We start from the raw sequence: 17,633 nt of genomic DNA on the forward strand, positions 1-17,633 counted from the left end.
GAGAGGTGAGACAAATGCTATGCAAGGTAATTTTAGGTAAGAAAATTAGTCAACGAATTAATGTAACCAGGATTACACACTGACCTACTTAATAGGAAAGGGACTCCTGAAATGGCCGCTGCTTCGTTCGTTAGTATCAGCCTCTAGATAGGTTTTATGGTTTTACTATTATAATATGTACTTTGCCATAAAATAGAATAAGATATTCAAGGATAACAAATCTAATAATGTATATAATAACATACAAATAATCATGATGGAAATGCAGAAGTTTGAATCAAGCTAATGACTTCCGTTAATCGTTGTCTGGTAACTGTAACCTTCGCCACACATGGCAGCGTCAGAGGGGAGGATGACAACGTCGACTCGATGGCAGTGCGGATGCCGTATTCAGCAGGATTGAATGGAAGTATTGAGATGAACACTGAGGCCTTGACGCGCTATCAATTCACGTATTCAAGTAGGAGGATGAGAGCAGATCTTCCACACACGAGGAATTGTGCCACACGTAAGAGGTAATGTAAAATTTGTAAAGAAAATGTTAGATTCTTAACAAGGCTGTCGTGTGCAGGACGATCGCGCGGACATTATTTCCACTACACTCACTAGAAAATCGCGTTTTTCCGTCCATGAACATTTGACACGTCTTACAGACAAACTTTCCGATACTTAGTTTTGTCAAAAGCAGCTGTTCCCATGTTCAGTAAAATGAAGTTTATAAAAGTTTTTAGTATTTGAACTAGTATCGAAGGAATCAACATTCCTCACTCTGCCAGTGTTGTGTAAGGAAACATCGTTCGTCTTGCAACACTTTACAAATTTTGATTTTCATAGCTTGAAGATTTATTTTCTCAGGATTTTGTTTACAACAAAATTTACACACATTACACTTTGGCTACACAATGCCAAGAAAATATGGAACCTGCAAATATATGGAGGCTTTAATTCTTGTGGGGAGAGAAGATTAAAGGAATGTTGGTTCGAGGCAATACAACAACAATTATTATATTTCCAGGTGAGTTTCTGTTTGATCATAGCGAAGGCAAAGAGGATGGAAGACTAGGGTCTGATAAAACCCTTGACGCACTTAAAAAATGTATTAAGCTATAAAGAATGTAATAAAACTTATTCAGTGATAATGTATAAAATATCATGGCGTGGAAAGAGACATATTACATTTGAATAGCATGACTCCGTAGTGTTGCATGTTATTCGAAAAAAAAAAGATACATAAACAAAAATCACCTTCATGTACTTGTTTCACTAAACATATTTTTATTCAAAGGGCTTGTTCTTCACGTAGCTCAAGTTTCCTCATCGATCCTCTTGAATGCATTCAATCTTGTTCCATGGTCTTCCCAATGACAATATGCCCTTCATTTTAAAACTATACTTAGCTTATTTAACAAACTTAGTTAACCCAGTTCTTGTTACCTTTAAGATATGGATAAATCTGTGAAATTTAACTTCAACAATACACACAATCCCAATTCGACTTCTCAGCTCCCTCCTTGCTCAGTCATCCATCACAGTGGTGTTATTCAGTATAGTACATCCCCTCAGAATTCTCAGATTGCTGCTAACCCCTTGTCATAACGTAAAGCCACTAAACGTTATTGCTTTCAAACATTCCACTTCTCACACATAAGGTTTAGAGTCTCCCGCTCCTATGCATGAGTCTCTTCATTGTTTGTTCTGTAGGGGATGAGCTCCCTTCGTCTCTTCAGCCCTCTTCGTACAGAGCTTTTGCCTGGTCCCCTCTCCTAATGTTATCATCTGCGTAAATAGGTTTATGGATGAATTCGCAATACCATTCTGCTTTGACCTGCACCTCATCTGTTTCTTCCTACACATTGCAGGTCTGCCAATCACATGCACGTTTTGTGACGCAGTCATTACATACGTGAAATAAGACAGGATTACCTCGACAGTCCCTCCTGCTTACAGCATATGCCGATACAGCACACGGGAGTACAATGAACCTAAGTTTCCTTTAAAATTTCTTGGTTTCATATCTTCTTTCTTCACACGAACGTTTCAGTCCAAGTTGTCATTACCAAATATTTAATCATCTCAATATAATACCTTCCCAAAAGAATCCAGTCTTGATTCATAAATAAATAAATAAATAAATAAATAAATATATATATATATATATATATATATATATATATATATATATATATATATATATATATATATATATATATATATATATATATATATATATATTTATTTATTTATTTATTTATTTATTTATTCTTGATCCATCGTTACAAATTTTATTTTTCCTAAGAATTTCTCCTGTAGTTGTTGAACTGTGAATATTGCTTCACTTATATCCCCATGTAGGAGAGATCCAAATTGCATCGTATCAGTATCTAATCTCTCCCTAACCATATCCTCCTCAACTATCTCAACAACTTTCATAATCTGATTAATTAATTTCAAACCGTTATAATTGCCAGGCTCGACGCATCACCATGTGCCTTGTGCTGCCAGTCAAGAAGGTGCTAACACGATCCAGGGTTATATAATGAGACATAAACGAGAACCGAGGAAAGAGCACTCCATAGAGACGTATATAACTTTGGTTTTCATCTAATTTCAATACCACACCGTCTGCCAGTCTAGGCACTATTTTTTTTTTTTTTTTGATTGCTGGTATACAATAACATTCACACTTTCACAGCTACATATACTTCAATCATCATTCATACTCTTACACTACGGAAATTGTTTCTTAGCTATTGACAGCTTTGCCGTTCTTTATATAATCTATCGTCGTTTTCACTATGCATCTTCCAGTCGATACAGGCGGGATCTGACTGCGGCTGTTGCTATTAGGCTGTCCGTGACCAATGGAAATTCTTAATTTAGAAATGGACCACGACATTCCCTTCATGAACAATGTACTGTACCTTGGTTTGTTTCTCAACATTCCTTGGTGCACCCATGTTGAGGGGAAAAAGAAAAATTATCACGTGAGGCAGGTGGACGTGGAAAAAAAAAAAAAAAAAAAAAAAAAAAAAAAAAAAAATATATATATATATATATATATATATATATATATATATATATATATATATATATATATATATATATATATATATATATATATATATATATATATATATATATATATATATATATATATATAACGTGAATTTTATATTAATTTTGAACTTCTCTTTGCAGGTTGACTGGAGGAACCTTGTGCTGCCCACAGTGATTTGTTTGGGTAAAGACGACTGTGTTATTAGAAAGTAGTAGGTTCTAAAACTTGTCCAACTGAAAAGATGTGAAATGAAAAGTGAAAGGGAAATCAGTGAAGGATGAAGAAGAATAGAGGCATGAAGCAATACAGGAATATCAGCAACAATAAGGTATAGTAACCATCTTTTTTATATTACGACTAGTCTTGTTTGCCCCTTTATAGATTTGGAAATCATCTTTGTGTACTGTGCCTGATCTTGTTTTCCTTCCCGTCACCTTGTCCTGCCTCATAATTTGGTCCATACTCGACTGCGGTGGGGCGGAGTTCAGCGAAACATATGTTGCAGCTCATTATTGTCTGGAAACTTGTCGCTTGGTTTAATGTCCTGTGAGTTCTGATAACCACGTCTTTGTTGTCCGATTCAACTTTGACACACACACACACAAACACACACACACACACACACACACACACACACACACACACACACACACACACACACACACACACACACACACACACACACACACACACACACACACACACACACACACACACACACACACACACACATAGAACATAAGAACATAAGAAATAAGGGAAGCTGTAAGAAGCGACCAGGCTTACACGTGGCAGTCCCTCTGTGAAATATACCTACCTATTTCCATCTATCAACTCGACACAACCTTCCAGACAACTATCCCCTCTTCTTCAATGACACTCAACTGTCCCCCTCTTCTACACTGAACATCCTCGGTCTGTCCTTTACTTAGAATCTGAACTGGAAACTTCACATCTCATCTCTAGCTAAAACAGCTTCTATGAAGTTAGGTGTTCTGAGACGTCTCCACCAGTTTTTCTCACCCCCCCAGCTGCTAACTCTGTACAAGGGCCTTATCCGTCCATGTATGGAGTATGCTTCACATGTCTGGGGGGGTTCCACTCATACTGCTCTTCTAGACAGGGTGGAATCAAAAGCTTTTCGTCTCATCAACTCCTCCCCTCTAACTGACTGTCTTCAGCCTCTCTCTCACCGCCGCAATGTTGCATATCTAGCTGTCTTCTACCGCTATTTTCATGCTAACTGCTCTTCTGGTCTTGCTAACTGCATGCCTCCCCTCCTTCCGCGGCCTCGCTGCACAAGACTTTCTTCTTTCTCTCACCCCTATTCTGTCCACCTCTCTAACGCAAGAGTTAACCAGTATTCTCAATCATTCATCCCTTTCTCTGGTAAACTCTGGAACTCCCTGCCTGCTTCTGTATTTCCACCTTCCTATGACTTGAATTCTTTCAAGAGGGAGGTTTCAAGACACTTATCCACCAATTTTTGTACCACTGCCTTGACCCTTTTACGGGACTGGCATTTCAGTGGGCACTTTTTTTTTATTGATTTTTGTTGCCCTTGGCCAGTGTCCTTCTTACATAAAAAAAAAAAAAATCTATTATCCCCATCCATAAACCTGTCTAATCTTCTCTTAAAGCTCTCTAATCTTTCAAATGTTGCCAGTCAACTCATCCGTTGCCAGTCAACTCCTTGGAGGTACCTTTTTTAACACACACACACACACACACACACACACACAGAGAGAGAGAGAGAGAGAGAGAGAGAGAGAGAGAGAGAGAGAGAGAGAGAGAGAGAGAGAGAGAGAGAGAGAGAGAGAGAGAGAGAGAGAGAGAGAGAGAGAGAGAGAGGAGGAAAGAAAACGTCGGTGTGTGTGTGTGTGTGATTGTATACCAGTTAACTGAGCTTGATATTTTTTGTCCATCACCCTCACTAACCCAAGCAGCCACCGTATCAACATCATCTTTTTGCTCCCTCCTTTCTATCCCTTCTTCTTCCATTCCTTCCTTCTCCTTTCCTCTGCTCCTCGATCTTTTTTCCACAGTCCTCTCGCCTCCTTCCTTTTTTTTCCTTTTTCTCTTCATATTTCTCTTAGTCATCCATCTCCTTGTGCTTTCTTCTTCACCAATTGCCTCACCGCCTTCCTCATCTCTTCCTCATCCTCAGTGTTCTTGAATAAGGTCATTAATGATGATTCGGCGAAATCAAGACCTGACGAAGGTGAACTGAGCGAGGAGAGGAGTGTTTTTCTACCGACCCGTCTGAAGAGAAGTGGAGAAGCAGAAGGGGAGGAGGAAGAGGAGGAGGAGGAGGAGGAGGAGGAGGAGGAGGAGGAGGAGGACGCGGAGGAGGAGGCAAGAAAATATACGATGAAAGAGGACGAGGAAGAGGACGAGGAGGACGAGGAGGAGGAGCAGGAGGAGGAGGAGGAGGAGGAGGAGAACAGTATACGATGATGAAAGAAAATACTACTACTACTACTACTACTACTACTACTAGATAAGAACAATAATGATATTGTCAGCATGGATAATAATGAAACAATAAATGGACACTGATATCTACTGTTCAGCACTGATGTATTATTTTTGCTGTTGAACTGTGTAGCTTTGTAACAGAGGAGAAATTCGGTGCCGTGGTACATCAATTGAAGCAATCGCAGGGTAAGGGTGACCATCCTCCATGAAAAATATTCACACAACCAATGAATACGAATAAGCTCGTAATAGTGTTCAAGGACAAATTCTCTGTATAGCCAGTTTGTCAAATCGTCGTATTACACGGATTTTATATATATATATATATATATATATATATATATATATATATATATATATATATATATATATATATATATATATATATATATATATATATATATATATATATATATATATATATATGTATATATATATATATATATATATATATATATATATATATATATATATATATATATATATATATATATATATATATATATATATATATATATATATATATATATATATATATAAGATGAGAGCATATTGAGAACTGTTTGCGCAATTTAGGGAGAAACTGACACACAAAATGGCAGCTTACGTTTTCCTCGTGATATTTATTTTAACAGCGATTATATACTTCGATTCTTCTTCACAGTCTCAACAGAAAGCGATTCAGGAAAGCAACAACTAATGCACGTTTGCATAGTACAGAAACATCATTTTCACTCGTGAAAGGAACATCAAAGGATAAAAGTAAAGGATAGTCATGATAAATATCGCCCGTAATGACTCTTTATTCTCATATTCTTTCTCGCTGGGATTTCGTTCTTTTCCTCGTTATTATAAGCTCTTCTCTTTTCCAGGAAGCGGTAATGCTTCCATTTTGTACGTCAGGAGATTTGGAATCCCGTGTGTATTTCGTTCTTTTCATTTTTGTCTCTCCCCTCCCTATTCCTCTTCTTTGTCTTAACTTTTATTGTTTTCTTTTCTTTATTCATCCTTATTATCTGATGTCAAACATTTTAATTTACATTTTTCAGGGGTTTAATATTATCGTTCCTATTATTTTACGTGTAATCTTTCTTTTCTTTCATCCGGCACTCAAACCAAAACAGTATTCTGACATGTGACATGCTGATCTTTTGAGAGAGAGAGAGAGAGAGAGAGAGAGAGAGAGAGAGAGAGAGAGAGAGAGAGAGAGAGAGAGAGAGAGAGAGAGAGAGAGAATGATAATTCTTAATCACTAAATTGTGGTGAGCCACAGTAAGAAATTCTTTTCATCTGTTAGTAAAGAAAAAAAAAAAGCAGATTCGTTATGTAATGTTTACGTCACTTAGATTATATGAAGAATGTTGTAACCTTACATGTGTCTCGAGATCAAATGTCAAGGATACAAAAGTGAGTTCTGTGGCTACATATTACTTAGCATACGCCCACGCGTTTAACTTTCCCTTCCCTCTACAACCTGGTGTGAAGGCCTGTCACTTGAATGAGTTATGAAGGGTGCGCAGTGTGACTTTCTTTTTGTAATGCTCTTTAAGTTTCATTATGTTGCTTCATCTCTTCCATTTCTGAGTCACCTATGTTTACTCTCTCTGCTATCCTTCCTAAAGCACCTCATCCATTCTTCTCCCATCTGTTGTCATCTACCTTCCTTTCTTCTCTCCATCACTGTCCTCTCTCCTTTCGTCTTTTGTTAGCTTAAGTTAATTTTCATCTTTAACAGCATCCACACTTCATCCCTATTCTCCTTCCATTATCACTCATCCTTACACAGGCTCTTACTCTTTGCGCCGCCATTACCTGCCCTCCTTTGATGTAGGAAGAGGCTCAGGTGTCGCTCTTTTATTTCGCGTGCTGCTTACGTGATTTCCCCTTACTTGATAAGAGACAGTGTACTGTACCTGAAGTGGAGTAATTTTTTTTTATTTATTTTTCCTTCGCTTCCTTATTCAGGTTAGTGATGGTTTTCTCATTATTAATGCTAAATGGTTTCTAATAGATATAATTGAACAGCATGATAAGTATTACAGGAAAGGGAGATGTGAAAGTTTTGTACAGACGTTTCGTATACACACACACACACACAAATACACACACACACACACACACACACACACACACACACACACACACACACACACACACACACACACACACACACACACACACACACACACACACACACACACACACACATTGTGTTCTTACATACACACTCGTACACACACACACACACACACACACACACACACACACACACACACACACACACACACACACACACACACACACACACACACATTATGTGCGTGCATACACACTCGTACACACGAACACACGCGATTAAAGGAAGAAGCTTCTTCATCCAATTAAGACCATTACGTCAGAGAAGTAGAAGTTTTAATTGGCCGACCAAGAGAACCTCAGGAAGGTGAAGTCTTTATTGTCCCGTCAAGTAATCTTCGGAGCAGCTCGTTCTGACGGCTCATCCTGGTGTGGCGATAGATGAAAAGGTCGAAAAATCGTCTTGAAGTGGCGGTCAGAACACCCATCCATCAGTCATTTAATCCACCTCTCCAAGTACTAATTCAAGGGTTAATGCAGACCACCTGAGAAAAATTAAAGTTGTAGTGTAAGCAATGCGGCGTCGCGGCGCTCCAGACTGTATTTAGGTTATGTCTCAAGGTCATGGATGTGGAGATAAGGGGCGTATATCTTGACCTTTATCTTTAAACTTTAACGCTGACTAAAACAAGAAACACATGTCAAACACACACACACACACACACACGCACACAGATAAGCACTGCATTATTGCTTGCAATCTCTGCAGCTTAATGAAGCTAAATTTACTCCTTTGTGCAATACATGAATCAGAATCAGTATGTGATGAATTTTCACTCACCATCAATATCAATAATAATTCGTGTGAGAGACACATTTGTCAACTGGCTATTTAAAAAAGAATAATACATTAGGTTCTGTATTTTTTTTTTATTTAGAAGAAAATAAAGGAAGCAGAAACGAGTAAATAAAGAAGGATAAAGAGAAAGCGACAATAAAGAGACGGTGAGCAGAAAACGAACCTTGCGACACGGGGCAGTAAGGATCATATTCCCGTCCCTCAACGCCAGCAAGACGTCTTTTGGAAATAAATTAGATTTCGCTCTTTTATCACTTCAAACTCTGAATATTAAACCGGAGGAAGGATAAGGAGGAAGAAGAGGAGGAGGAGGAGGAGGAAGACGAGGACGACAAGTACGACGACGACGAGGATGAGAGCAACGTGGAGGAAGAAGAGAACGAGGATAAGTCAAGGGACGAGGAGGAATAATGAGAGCGGAGGATGTGAGGAGGAAGAGGAGGGGAATAAAAACAAGAAAGAAGAAAAAGAAGGGAGGAGGAGGAGGTAGAGGGGGAGAAGGAGGGGGAGGAGGAGGAGGAGGAGGAGGAAGAGGAGGAGACAGAAGGAAAAGAAGAGTTAGATAAGGAGGAAAAAGATGGGAAGATGGAAAAGCAGTAATGTAAGACGGCGATAACGAAGAAAACGGAGGCAGAGTAGGAGAAGGAGGAGGAAGAAGAAGAGGAGGAGGAGGAGGAGGAGGAGGAGGAGGAGGAGGAGGAGGAGGAGGAGGAAGGCGGCAGGTGAGTTTTAGTTTTTGGGTTGCGTGGCTCGAAAAGCGCTTCCTCAAAACTTGCATGATTTTTTTTTCCAACCATTTTTCCATTGGGGTCGACGGCAATCTAACTTCGCTCATGAAATTCAACACTAATTTCGCTCTCCGCTAAGTTCTGTGCTATTAAAAGGGACCTCCTCGCCACCACCACTTACATGCTCGTCACGCGGCCATCATTGCTCCAAGAATTCATACTTTGAGTCCTCTGGTGATTGTACTCCAGTATGTGATTAAATATAACGTGATATGTAAGTGGCTCATGAACTCTTTAGTTGACCAATGTTTACTTTTTTAGCTTAATGTGGGTGCGAAGGAGGTCAACGATTTCAACATTTCTCAGCGGCCAGATCACTGCCAGAGTATGTGTCAAACATTGATACCCACGTGTGAAGCTGTGGAATAAATTTATGGTATGCGCATATTGAGCTTCTGCCGTGTGTGTGTGTGTGTGTGTGTGTGTGTGTGTGTGTGTGTGTGTGTGTGTGTGTGTGTGTGTGTGTGTGTGTGTGTGTGAAAGAGAGAGAGAGAGAGAGAGAGAGAGAGAGAGAGAGAGAGAGAGAGAGAGAGAGAGAGAGAGAGAGAGAGAGAGAGAGAGAGAGAGAGAGAGAGAGAGAGAGAGAGAGAGAGAGAGAGAGAGAGAGAGAGAGAGAGACTGTCGGTGTGTTTCCTGAAATGAGAAGAATTACTGCCTTTACAGGAACACCTGAGAAAAAAAAAATCAAGTTGAGAGAAAACAAGACTGCAAGAATTTAAATGAGTGAAGTACATGCACCAACAAGGTCCTGTTTTGAATAACGGCGCTGTCTCTTTGAGCTGATAATGAATTTCGCGTGGTATTCTGGGCGGGAGGGAGGGAGCATCACCCCCGCACACTGGCTGAGTTTGCGAGACTACGGATAAACTTTAATGGCGCCTCAAATTAGGGTTCAGCCGGTAGTAAACAGAGTGAAGCCAAGTTGGGAGCAGTTTCGCTTTGCTTCGTAGAACTCATGGCTTGTGCAGCAGATACAGACGAGTCCTGATACGCTGCGTGAAGGCTTAACGAGAAGAAAAAAAGAGAGAGAGAGAAAAATCCTTACTATTCTGAACCAGCTTGAAAGAGTAGATAAACACCACCGCGATTCCCATGTTATATCTAATAATCTTTTATAACTAATGTCCGTCTTTGCCAGTGCGTTGATTTAGGGGAAATAATTACAGGGTGTTCCGGTTCGTGTAGAACGCTTATCTTAAGGTACGAAAAAAAAGTGGTGTTGCTTGACAGTGTCCTCGACTCGGCATCACGTTTCTCTTGTCCTGATGCGGCGCCTCGGTGTTAGTGGAGCAGTAATTGGGAAAAAAAAAAAAAAGTGAAAGGGGAGGAGAGGGGATAAGATGTAAAGTTTGCTGCAACTCAATAACTAGTCTGAATTTTTCTTCGCTGTCTTTTCAAGCTCACCTGGCCTCGCTTCTCGTATTCTCCTCACCTCCTTTCACCTCCCTCCTCCTTAACTCCTCTCTCTCTCTCTCTCTCTCTCTCTCTCTCTCTCTCTCTCTCTCTCTCTCTCTCTCTCTCTCTCTCTCTCTCTCTCTCAAGCTGTCCCTCACGTCCTTTCTCTCCTCGTCACACCCAATATACGCGCCTCACTTCCCGTTGGCTCCTCTTTCCTCGCCTACAAATTCCTCTTCAGCACTAATTTCCCTCTTCTCTCTCCTATCCTGCCATTCACGCTCCTAGTTTCCGTCGCCTCCCTGTTTTCCCACATCGCCTCTCTTCCTTATCTCTCCCTTCCTCCCTCTCACGGTTGTCTCGCTAACAGCTTCCTCGCTCGATGGGTTTCGGCAACCAGGACTTCGTAAATTACACGGGTAAGAGATTCGATTAAAGTCTCACAACACGACGCTGGGAGGCAATGATGGGCAGGTGTGCAACTCATCTGTGGGTTCTTGTCTTTAGTCAGATGGGCGGTATTGTTTTTGTATCTGGTATTTATGTTGTTGCTCTGTCTGTATGTTTGTCTATCTGTCCCTCCTCACCTCTCTCTCTCTCTCTCTCTCTCTCTCTCTCTCTCTCTCTCTCTCTCTCTCTCTCTCTCTCTCTCTCTCTCCCTCCCTTCGTCTTTTATCGTTTTTCTTCTCTTCATCTTACTCCTCATTCACGTCTTTGTTTACGTTTCCGTCCTCTTTGTACACATCCTCATCTTATTTCCCTTTATTTCTCCCACTCATCACCCTGCTCTTCTTTTCTCTTTTTATGCTTCCGACCACCTTCGCCATCACAGCTTTCTTCTCCTCGCTTCTCTAATTTCCCCTGTGTGCAGCTGGCCGTCAAGTAATCGTCGTATGCGATAAGAAATTCCTTGAGACCTTCCATTTCTTTGTTCATCCTTCTTTTTTCCTCCTATTCCCTAGAAGCCCCGAACCGCAGACCCAAAGTTTTCCTTGCCCGGCTCACCTAAGGTAGTCCTCGGGTGAGCCTCTCGTCTCTCATACTCGTGCCTTCACCTTCCTTCACTTCCCTCAAGCCTTCACATAACCCTTAGTCCTTCTCACCGGCCCTGCGTCACGTTCTCGCACACATCCTCTTCCTTCCCGGACCCCAGAGAGAGAGAGGAGAGAGAGAGAGAGAGAGAGAGAGAGAGAGAGGGAGAGAGAGAGAGGAGTGTAGTGGTGGGGGAGATCATTTATACAGGCATACTCTGAACACCCGTAAAGGTGGAACATTGTCACACTCCGATACACATCACAAAATCAAAAGGAGCTTTGTACTTTCTTTTCCAACTTTATTCTCGTTTTGTTCCTCCTTCTCTTTTCTTCCTCCTCCTCTTTTCTTCCTCCTCCTCTTCTACCTCCTGTAGTAATGGACCCAGGCGTCAGTGCTGTGTGGAAGCTTGACATCAACAATACTCAATGTTGGAGCTCAGCTGGGTGTTACAGCTTTTCGTAGTGTTGTCTTTTTTTTTTTCTATTCCACCGAGCGCTGATGAACCTTGACTAGAGATCGACGGCGCGTGGCTATTGTGTTTCATCACCTTGTCTCAGGGACGCCGGTGAATCCCTGTGATGGAACAGTATGAGTGTCTGTGCGGCCTTGTTGCGGGTGTGTTGATACATCTCCCTAGACATGAAGGTTTTCCAGGTATTTTAACATGCAACGCAACAAAAGATGTAGATTGTATTGACTCGTTTGTATTAATGTTTTAGAAGAAGAAATTAATATTATCTTCACTCGATCTGTTATTGTGTGTCTTGTAAATCTGCTTCCAGCAGAGAAAACTCAAAAGTGTCCGTGCAGCGTTTTCTCCTAACGTTATATTGTTTCCGGCGCGGCCTGCATGCATCTCGTCAACACGTCTTCAGCTGCGACATGCATATTTTTCCTAACTGGTCTCGCAGAATATACGCTTGATACTGAAAATAGTGAAATGGAGTCTCATGTAACTAGGCTGAGTCTATCGATCGCTTCATAATACAATAGATGTATTAGGAGAGTCAAAGGTAGACCAACGTATAAGAGATGTGTTAAGTGGATATCGAGAGGCTGTGGACAATAATAGGTCACAACAGCACTTAAAGTTGTCTTTACTTTCATGATGTGGTTACTGTATTAAGGTTTTTGTAGTCAATAAAGTTACTTCTATCCCAATTCTTTGCTCGCTAGAAATTTATTATTTGCCTCCAACTTCACCCACTAATTTACGGTATGCTTCTTGACTGATACCATTTCACCGAAGATGAGTGATAGGGCACTTACCTTTCCTGCCTGGTGTAGCCTACACTGTCAGGACCCCTGATTCAGCAGCAGAAATATGATGCCAAATGTACCATCTTTACTTTTTCATTATTAGTATGGCATGAAACTGAGCAAGAAGTTTGTTCCCGACTCGCCATGATTTTTAAATATTAATAAGTGCTTGTGAAACGCTAATCATGATTTAGCAGTGTATTATAGTTTTTACAGTACATAATATTGCGCCATTAAATCCGGTCTTGCATATTTAATTGCATAATATTTTTACGTTTTTACGTTTACGGTGTATTTCCTCCGATATTCGTAATTTGCTTCTTGTTGCTACATTTGTTCCACTTAATGTCAGATATTCGTGTATTTTTTCCTCTACGTGTGTGTGTGTGTGTGTGCAGGGGCATTTCTCTCTCTCTCTCTCTCTCTCTCTCTCTCTCTCTCTCTCTCTCTCTCTCTCTCTCTCTCTCTCTCTCTCTCTCTCTCTCTCTCGTTATTGTATTCTTTATTATTTTTATATTGCCGTCTTTATTCTCTTGTAAGTACTTAATTTTTACTTGTTCCTTTCCTTCCCAGTTGGTGTTTTGTTTCTTGTTATTGCTTTGTTCTGTCCCCTCCTCTCTGTTACCCTGTTATCTCCCTCCCTATTGTTTTGTTTCCTATCTCTCTCTCTCTCTCTCTCTCTCTCTCTCTCTCTCTCTCTCTCTCTCTCCTCTCTCTCTCTCTCTCTCTCTCTCTCTCTCTCCTCTCTCTCTCTCTCTCTCTCTCTTCTCTCTCTCTCTCTCTCTCTCTCTCTCTCTCTCTCTCTCTCTCTCTCTCTCTCTCTCTCTTTCTCTCTCTCTCTCTCTCTCTCTCTCTCTCTCTCTCTCTCTCTCTCTCTCTCTCTCTCTCTCTCACAACCACTTCTCTGGCTTCCTCTTGCAGTTTTTTTCCTCGTTCACCTTGTTTCTGCTTCCTTTCTTTTCCAATCGATTGCTTCCTCACTGTTGATTTTCCCTCATGCTACTGTTTTCCCTCGCCTTTTATTCGTGCGTCCATTATTTTTCTTCGCTGTCTTGTTCCCTAGTTCACGCTCTTTTCTCACGTTCCTTATTTCTTCCCTGTTATGTTTCTGCGTTTCACTCTTTTCCCCCTTTATTGCCCATTCCTATTATTATTCTTTCTTTCAATTACTCGTACTCTTGTATTTTTGTAACATTTCTCATAATTTTGATTGGTCTTTTATGCGTCTTTCTCAGGTGTTACGTGACTTCCCTCTGTCCCTTCTGGTGCTGACTGGCAGATGATAACGCCCCAATTTTTGCCGCCAGTAAATAGATAACTAGTTGTGCGTGGAAATCAATTTCTATTGCCGTTGCTTGTCCGTTATGTTCATGAAGTAAGTTTCATAATACCTACAGTGTGGAATACCTAACTTCAAAGTGCATCCTACGTTAAGGTCCGTCCGTCAATGTCATTCGTGACGTGAAGATCAATGCTTCGTCAAGCTTATGAATAGTGTTGGTTAATTTACCCGTGGTATTTGGAGTGTTTGACATTTACAAAACTGAAGAGGAAAGTAAAGGCAAATGCTATTCATAAAAAAAGTATCGCTGACAGAAAGAACTACATTTTCATGATTCTTTGGCTAATATAGATACTCAAGTAATACACCTTAAAATAATTCTACCTCAAATAAGAACTCCATAGCCATGATCTCAAGGAAAGATGAAGCACAGTTGGTAACTAACATAGATAATTTGTTAAAAAAAAAAAAAAGTGTGGCATTACTGAAGGCAATAGATGTTTGTCACAATCTTAAAAAATAACAATTGCGTCTTGGTGTAACAATGTTTATGGTTAATGGAAAAGGCAATGAAGGTACAGTGTGCCTACGGTGCCGCCTTCACTCGGGTTACGTTTTTCCTTTTATATTAAAAAAAAAAATGTTTTAAATGCTCTCCCGGGATTGAATGTTGCTGCTTTCCACAGATGTTACTTCGCGTTTACTGCTCTCTGATATTCCCTGAAGGAATTACAAAACCTTCATGATAACGAATGGTATGATGAATAAGACCTGATCAACATTGCCTAGAATACCAGCAATGGTGTTTCCATGTATTGCAGTGTTCGTGTCTTCGTCCCTTCAATATTTTGTTAAGCATCCATTTCTTTTATACCTAATACTAGAACTTTTACATAACTTTTTTTTCGGTATCTGCTGCTGCAGAGAGAGAGAGAGAGAGAGAGAGAGAGAGAGAGAGAGAGAGAGAGAGAAAGTGTTAGGTGGGGAGGAGGGGCTCGGGGGCAGAATCCTTTTCGTAGGACATCCACGCAAATACCGTGAGAGGCGCCAAGAAACAACCACACACGCTCCGTTGAACCAAAACAAACACTCCCACGTGCGTTTCGCTCGGACGAGTAGCTCAATCCAGCGAAAGTGAGGTTCTGTGTCTGACCTCTCCACTCTTCTCCAGGGCAGCGCCAACAGACTGCGTAGCTCAGGAGTATTGACTCTCGTTCTCGTCGTCGTTTGAGTTCCTCTGCACCTGCTATGTATAGCAACAACCATTCCTGTTTTCTTGGTGAAAAGTACCAGTCCTATGATCGCTTCCAGTACCTTTTGGAACAGACTCTGCAGTCACAGTAACAGATTTCACCTCCCACTACCAAACTCTCCAAACTAGCTTTCCTCACCGCTCGCAGTTGTTGCAAGTTACAGCCTTCACCTCTCCCTTCCCACGCCTCTTCTTCGCACCCACCTCCACGCGTCCACATGTCAATATATTAAGTATCTTTTACTGCGCCTCCTCCCACGCTGCTCCCATTTAGTAATTCCCGCTCTCATTCTTGCCTTGAGGTTCCAAACATGAATATTACCATGGGTTATAAAGCGATTTCATATCTTCAATATGTATTTTATTAAATTTGCAAGCTTTATCATTAAGTATTATACCGTGATATTCTACACTCATGTTTGGATAGTAAATGCATGTTTCATATTATATGTTGTAATGAAAGAAGAGTTGAGGCTTACTGCTGGGAATAATGATGTCCTTTCAGCGTTCATGGACATGGCAGTATGGTTAGCGTAGCGTGTGTTGAGCTTGGCTTGGGGGAATGGAAGGGCCGGTGCGTCAGCGTTCGTGTGTGTGGTTCGACTTGGCATCTGGTTGAGATTATCCTTAGGTAAAGGGAGATCAAAATTATTATACATAATTACAAACCAGATTGGAGAAACATAAGGATGACGAAGCTTCCTGTTTCAGTAGCAGAAAGAAGCTCTTAAGATGCTTTGTCTCCAGACTGCTCCCCTGTAGAACGCTCCTGATTGGAGGGGAGGAGCAGACCGTGTTCCGGAATGCCTGAGGCTGTTCGAATATTTTATGCACGGAGAAATTCCAGTAAATGATAAAGTGAAGGAATATTCCATTGTTCACGCGCCATTCCCGCCGTTGCTTGTGATTGTATTGCCCGGAATGGCTGTGCCGAGCGATTCTGCTTCACTGTATGTGGCAGGGCCGACCTGATGTCATCAGATGTTACACTTGGGCGATCATTCGTGTTGCAGCTTCGCAGGGCGTTTTCCTGACAACTGGATGGACAGGGCTTGACGGGCAACAACGAGGAATGCGTGTGTACAGACAGCATCTTTAAAGACTTGTAGTCATCAAGTCATATATATATATATATATATATATATATATATATATATATATATATATATATATATATATATATATATATATATATATATATATATATATATATATATATATATATATATATATATATATATATATATATATATATTCATCGATGACGAATGTTGAAGCAGATACATGCCAGTTATGATTTTTAGGAACAGGTCCGATGAAATGCAGTGAGAAAATTTCAGCTGTTTGGAATTGATCGTTACTGAATGCTTGACATACCGCTGTGGATGTACCCTACGTTATGACTAGTCACTCATGGTACTGAGCCATGATTTTATGTATCCCGCCACGCTGCCTGATTGCATCTGTCTGTCAGCACACTGTGACGTAGTAGGCCAGTGGAAGCCCATCACTCTATTCCCTTACCTATCATGCACACCACACGGTTACCCACCTACCCACCCTAGAACCAACCAGCCTGTCTTCACTCACACACACACACACACACACACACACACACACACACACACACACAGCTCTCGAATTCAAGTGCTCAGACCATTCTGAAATACTGAAATAGGCACCAGTAACAATTTATCACAGCACAGCAGTAGTCATTTAGCAACAAACTGGAGTCTCTGGCAGTCAGACCTGTTGAAACGCTGAAAACTACAGTATCACTGGTCAACAACCAAAATGCTTTCGGGACCTGAGTAGTAGTTTTCAACTAATAGATCACTGATAGTGAATATCATTGTTTAAATTGTTTGTTAGCTCTACTTTTTAAGATACACCTACATGTCAAAACAGGTTCCAACAGGCTTGCGGCCGTGTGTTTCTCACAACTCACGGTCCATCATTAATGAACCAGCAGCCATAGAAGATGGTTGTGCTGTGTAATTGTGTATTTTGTGGTGAAATGTAAGTGATTTTCCTGGCGAGAGCCAACATACCATACCAACAATTGTTATTTCTGCATGGTACCTCCAGTACAAAAGGGTTTGTCAAAGAAGAAAAAGCAGTCTAATAAAAATCCAGACATTACATCAGCT

The 17,633-nt window shown here is 40.7% G+C and overlaps 1 long non-coding RNA gene across 1 annotated transcript in view; it reads left to right on the forward strand.

Annotated features, from left to right (window-relative positions):
• Positions 1-371: 371 nt before the first annotated feature.
• Positions 372-17,633, forward strand: part of LOC135103298 (uncharacterized) — a 22,278-nt gene continuing 5,016 nt past the window's right edge. The window contains exons 1-2 of the long non-coding RNA XR_010269982.1: positions 372-515; positions 3,199-3,386. This is a non-coding gene — a long non-coding RNA (uncharacterized LOC135103298). The remainder of the gene's footprint in view (positions 516-3,198; positions 3,387-17,633) is intronic.

This window comes from Scylla paramamosain, chromosome 9 (genome assembly GCF_035594125.1).
Source record: "Scylla paramamosain isolate STU-SP2022 chromosome 9, ASM3559412v1, whole genome shotgun sequence".
Lineage (NCBI taxonomy): Eukaryota > Metazoa > Arthropoda > Malacostraca > Decapoda > Portunidae > Scylla > Scylla paramamosain.